Genomic DNA, 6,057 nt, shown 5'->3' with positions numbered 1-6,057 from the left:
AGTGTTAATTTATTGCCGAGTGTCGTATTGTAGGTTGCCGAGTGTCTTATAGTCTACACTCGGCAAATATTGTTTTTTACCGAGTGTAATATGTATGCCGAGTGTCTTACGTCCTACACTCGGCAAATTAGCTCTTTGCCGAGTGCCCGATTAATTGCACTTGGCAAATCAGTAAGCACTCGGCATATTTACTGTTTCCGGTAGTGCAGCCGCGCTAGTGCCCCATCCCACGCCGCCGCCCGCCCGCCTCGGTGCCGCATCTCACGTCGCCGCCGCATCCCGTGCCATAGAGATCCGCCCTGCATCGATGTGGAAGAGGCCTCGTCAATCGAGCCTGGCGGAGAGCACGGATGGAAACACATACCAACAGCCTAGCTATGACTGTCGCGTGGAGGAACTGCATCCAGCCGGTGGTGTATGGATGAGGGACCTGAGCGCGACCTACCGCAGGAGGAGGGTGATCCGCTCCACATGGATGCCAGCGTGTGGATTCGCTATGGCGCATTCCATAGGAGGGAAGGAGGAGGATGCGGGCGACGGACAATGGCCGGACGTCGGAGGACGACGGCGTCGTGGTCGCTCTTCCCATGAGCAAGGAGCTCACGACCGATGGAGGGGTCTGAAGGGGGAGGAGGCTAATGGGGAATTAGGGAGAGAAAGCACAAGAGACGTGAGGGTTTAGGGATTTTTGGGTGAGGAGCGAGCGCGCGGACTAAAATCGCTTGAGATTGGGATTTTTTTCAAACAAAAAAGCATGAGCGTGTGACTTAGCCAATTTTTGGCTCATGGCTGTGGTTTGGTGTAGTTGTGATAGATAGAGCGCGGGATATTAGAAGTAAGCCAAATTTTAGCTCACGGCAAACTATAAGCATGATCCATTTATTGTAGATATATACTCCACGAGTTGGAGTTTTAATAATTTTTGAACTTTATTACTTCCTCCATTCCAAATTAAAAGACTTTTTGCGAACCGAGCATAGCTCAGCTGGTTGGATTCTTACGTGTACGTGCGTGTGTTCACAGGATGATTTGCGCTCATGTATATGAGCGTCTGCGTCTGTAGTTGGGTCTCGAAAAACAAGATTTTGGCTTTTCTAGAAAGATAACTTTGGTTATGCACTCCAATGCTCCACGTGTTGCTGGATCTACGTGTGACTTGTATGAATCCACGTGTCCCTTCACTGATTCGTCAGGCGACGACCATCAGGGTGGATCGAAGATGAAGTTAGGGTTCTGAGGAGCGTGTGGCCACAAGATTTTTATATTTAAACATTTATTCCATGGTAATCCAACTAATAATTACAATAATAACTAAAATTTGGTCAGACCATTATGCAAAGTGACACAACATATTTTGGGTCTATAAGCATAGCATAATACTTTTAGGCAATTGTAATAAACTGGGACTATACATTCTTCACAGATAGAAACATCTCTCACCTGGTCCTATAACTATGTGTAAGATATATCCATTTATGAACAATGCACAATACTATTTTTCTAAAATCATTTGAAATTTGTATGCAATGATTATACACCAAAATAATATTGTCATGCATGTTTATAGATTTTCCTAACCAAGTTTAGATATTATTACATTTATTCTATGTTAATCCAATGAATAATTGTTAAATAATAACTCAATTTGGTTAGATAATTCTGTAAATTGACACAACACTATATTTTGGGTCCATAGGCATTCCATAATAATTTTAGACAATTTCAATAAAGTAGGACTAGACATCCTACATATAGTAATATCCCTCACCTAGTCATATAACTATGTGTGGGATGTCTATTTGTGAACAATGAGTAGTATTGCTTTGCTAAAATCATTTGAAACTTTTATTCAAAGATTATACATCAAAATCATGTTATCACGCAAGTTTATAGATTTTTCTAACCAAGTCTAGATATTATTACATTAATTTTATGGTAATTCAGCGGATAATTGCAATAATAACTAAATTTGGTCAGATAATTCTGCAAACTGACCATAAATAAATTCAAATGAAAAGTTGTCAACTACAACATCGAGATCTACAACTTTGGTTTTAGTCATTTCCCTATACGAGTTCGTTTGAATAATTCAAAATTTTGAATTTCAAATTATGAGAATTTCAAACAAAATTTTAGGAGGGTAATGATTTCAAATGCAAAAGTCATCAACTACAAATTTTTAGAACTCATCTAGATCTCAACTTTTGTTTTGGTTATTTTTCATTCGAGTTTGTATGAACAATTTAAAATTTGAGTTTCAAAATATGATAAGCTCTCATTCTCCATTCACTTGAGAAATAAAATGACGAATAACATTAATAAACATGCAAGTGGTCTGGTGGTAGCGGTGCTGTTGGTGATTGGTGAGGTTGCAGGTTCAAATTTTGGTGGTTGTCCTTTTTTATTTTTCTTGCCATTCTTTTGCTAAATTTGAATTTTAAAATATGAGAACTTCAAATAGAATTTTGAGATAGTAAATGATTTCAAATAGTTTTTTCTTGTCATTTTTTTCCATGCCATGCTAAATTTGAATTTTAAAATATAAAATTTCAAATATAAATTTTTGATAGTAAATGATTTCAAATATAAAAGTCGTCAACAACAAGTTTTTAGAACTGATTCAAATCTACAACTTTTGTTTTAGTTCTTTCTTCGTTAGAGTTTGTTTGAAGAATTCAAAATTTGAATATCAAAATATGATGAGCTCTCATTCTCCATTCACTTGAGAAATAAAATGACCAATAAACACCGATAACCACATAAGTGGTCTAGTGGTAGTGGTGGTGTTAGAGATTATTAAGGTTACAAGTTCGAATATTGGTGGTCATCTTTTTTTTTGTTTTTCATGTCATTTTTTCCACGTCATGCTAAATTTGAATTGTAAAATACGAAAACTTCAAATAAAATTTTAGAACAGTAAATGATTTCTAATAGATTTTTTGTCATTTTTTCTATGCCCTGGTAATTTGAATTTTGAAATATGAAAACTTCAAATAGAATTTTGGGACCGCAAATGATTTCAAATAGATTGTTCTTGTCATTTTTTCCATGCCATGCTAAATTTGAATTTTAAAATATAAAAACTTCAAATAGAATTTTTTGGACAGTAAATGATTTCAAATAGATTTTTCTTGTCATTTTCTCCACGCCATGCTAAATTTGAATTTTGAAATATAAAAACTTCAAATATAATTTTGTCATAGTAAAGATTTTAAATGAAAAAGTCGTCAACTACAGTTTTTAGAACTAATTCAAATCAACAACTTTTGTTTTAGTTGTTTCTTCATTCGAGTTTGTTTGAAGAATTCAAAATTTGAATTTCAAAATATGATGGGCTGTCATTCTCCATTCACTTGAGAAATAAAATGACCAATAAATATCAACAAATACACAAGTGGTCTAGTGGTAGTGGTGGCGTTGGAGATTATTGAGGTTGTAGGTTCAAATCTTGGTGGTCTTTTCTTGTCATTTTTTTACGCCATGCTAAATTTGAATTTTAAAATATGAAACCTCAAATAGAATTTTGGGACAGTAAATTATTCCAAATAGATTTTTCTTGTCATTTTTTGCACGCCCTGCTAAATTTGAATTTTGAAATATGAAAACTTAAAATAGAATTTTGGGACAACAAATGATTTCAGATATAGATTGTTCTTGTAATTTTTTCCACGTCATGCTAAATTTGAATTTTTAAAATATGAGAACTTCAAATAGAATTTTCGGACAGTAAATGATTTCAAATAGATTTTTCTTGTCATTTTTCCTCGCCATGCTAAATTTGGATTTTGTAATATAAAAAACTTCAAATATAATTTTGTGATAGTAATGATTTTAAATGGAAAAGTCGCCAACTACAAGTTTTTAGAACTGATTCAAATCAACAACTTTTATTTTGGTCATTTTTCCATCAGTCTTTGTTTGAATAACGAAAAAGTCATCAACAACAAAGTTATAGGACTCATCAAGATCTACAACTTGTCTTTTGGTTATTTTCCATTCGAATTTGTTTAAACAATTCAAAATTTATATCTTGATGGCTCAAGTCGTGGTTTCTATAACAAATAAAATAAAATGCTAGATCTTTCACAAACATATAAGTGGTTTAGTGGTAGCGAGGGTGTTGCTGTCTTCCTTGGGTTGGTGGTGAGGTTGAAGGTTCAAATGGTTTAGTGGTAGCGAGGGTGTTGCTGTCTTCAGGTTGAAGGTTCAAATCTTGGTGGCACCCAATTTTTTTTTCTGATCATTTTTCACACCATGCTAAAGATTAGTAGCACTTGAACCGCAACATTATTTTGTGTTACTATAGGTCATATATTTGTTACACCTTTTATATGTTTCATTCATGTGTTATAATATAGTACACTTTTATAACATTTCGCTTGTAACACTAATTTTGTGTTACTATAATTACTGTCAGTAACACATCTTTATAAAAAACGTGTTTTGTGTTACAACCCAAGTCTGTAACACATTGTTTTGTGTTACCGTAAAATTTCATAGAAACACATCGATGAATGTGTTACAAGAAAGTGTAACAATATCCTTGTTTTGTAGTAGTGTCTGTCCCTAGGACCTATCGGTCCCCTTTCTTTTGATGCATGAGACCACCACTAATGTCCCAGCTTCGGCTGTGTTTAGGTCGACCTCCTTCGGCGCTCGATAGAAGCGCGTTGTATGTTTCTTTAAACTCTTCTCCTTAATACAATGATACGTAAATCTTTTGCGTATTCGAGAAAAAAAACCACTAATGTCCCCAAGGTCTTCTGCTCGTGGATAATTTCGGCATAATCGAGACCCATGAGACCACGGGTGTGGTTGCTTGTTTATTTCGTCTATGGTAAAAAGGTGGCGGCAGTTGTAAGTTGTTGGGTGCTTATCGTACCATGCACATGCAAGTATATGCAACGACGAATGCAGCCGCTTGAGAGAAAGTGACATCAGCTGTGTCTTAATTTCCCGGCCACGGTGATTTTTCTACGCACGGAATGCTCAAACCACCAATTTCATTCTACTATGAGATTCGATCTTCCGCCCCCCGAAAGTCTGATCTTGATTGCCAAACTGAGAGTACACACAACACCCTTTCGCAACGCTTGAAATCCAGAAACGAGTACACACCCAAGTACAGGTCACGTGGAGCTAGCTACCGGCAAATCACCTGTCAAGATTCCCGGACACTGCTCTGTGCACTACTCCTCTGGTTTGACCTGTCCCGGCCCGAGCAACGGTGCACCCACCACCACGGCGCCGTGATCGCTGAAAAAGAAACGGCGCACGAGGAGGAGCCCGCTGCGCGCTGCTGAAGTGTCGCGGACTAGCAGCTCGTTCGCTGGGCTGGGGCTGGCTGGCCAGCCCCCTCCCATGAGCACTGTAGTAGCAAACCAGCCAGCAATACCACTCTCTCACGTAAACGAACCAGCCAACCGAACAAGCCGTAGCTCGCGAGGCCCCAGCCGGGCGGGTGTCCGTTTGCCGTCGGCTCCAGCCAAAGCCGAAGGACAAACAAACGAACTATTCCGTCCGCGGGCGGCGCGAATCGAACCACCCCAACGTAAAAGGAAAAGGCAGAAGAAAAAAGGTCAGCATCCCGACTCCACGAACCTGAACGGAGGCACCACCTCTCCCCAGGGCCACACGTCAGACACGGCAATCCGTTTCAGCCGTCAAGGAAGAAGACTACTCGTCCAACAAAACCTACTAAAGTAAAGTTAACCGACCAGGTTCCAACGGTCCCGCACCGCACCTGTATCATTCTGTTGGGCCCGCCCGGTGGGCCGGGAATAGAAGCCACGCGTCGGCGCCGCACGTGGACCAAGCGCCGAGGCCCGCCTGGCTGGCGGCCGCTTATAAGCTGCCCAGTCTCACCGGCTTGTTTTTTTCAACCTGCCCCCTCCCTCCCTCCCTCCCTGGCTCCCTCCTCGAGCTCGGCACACAAGGACACACAACAAAAACGCGCAGGTGAGGGAATCCCTCCCATCCCATCCCATTCCAATTCATTTCCTCCGCTCGCGGCTCGCCTCCGACCGACCCCCAAAGCGGCGCTCCTGCTTTTCGGCC

Source organism: Miscanthus floridulus, chromosome 6 (genome assembly GCF_019320115.1).
Source record: "Miscanthus floridulus cultivar M001 chromosome 6, ASM1932011v1, whole genome shotgun sequence".
Taxonomy (NCBI): Eukaryota; Viridiplantae; Streptophyta; class Magnoliopsida; order Poales; family Poaceae; genus Miscanthus; species Miscanthus floridulus.
The sequence above is the reverse complement of the archived record's forward strand: the minus strand, read 5'-3'. Positions refer to the sequence as shown.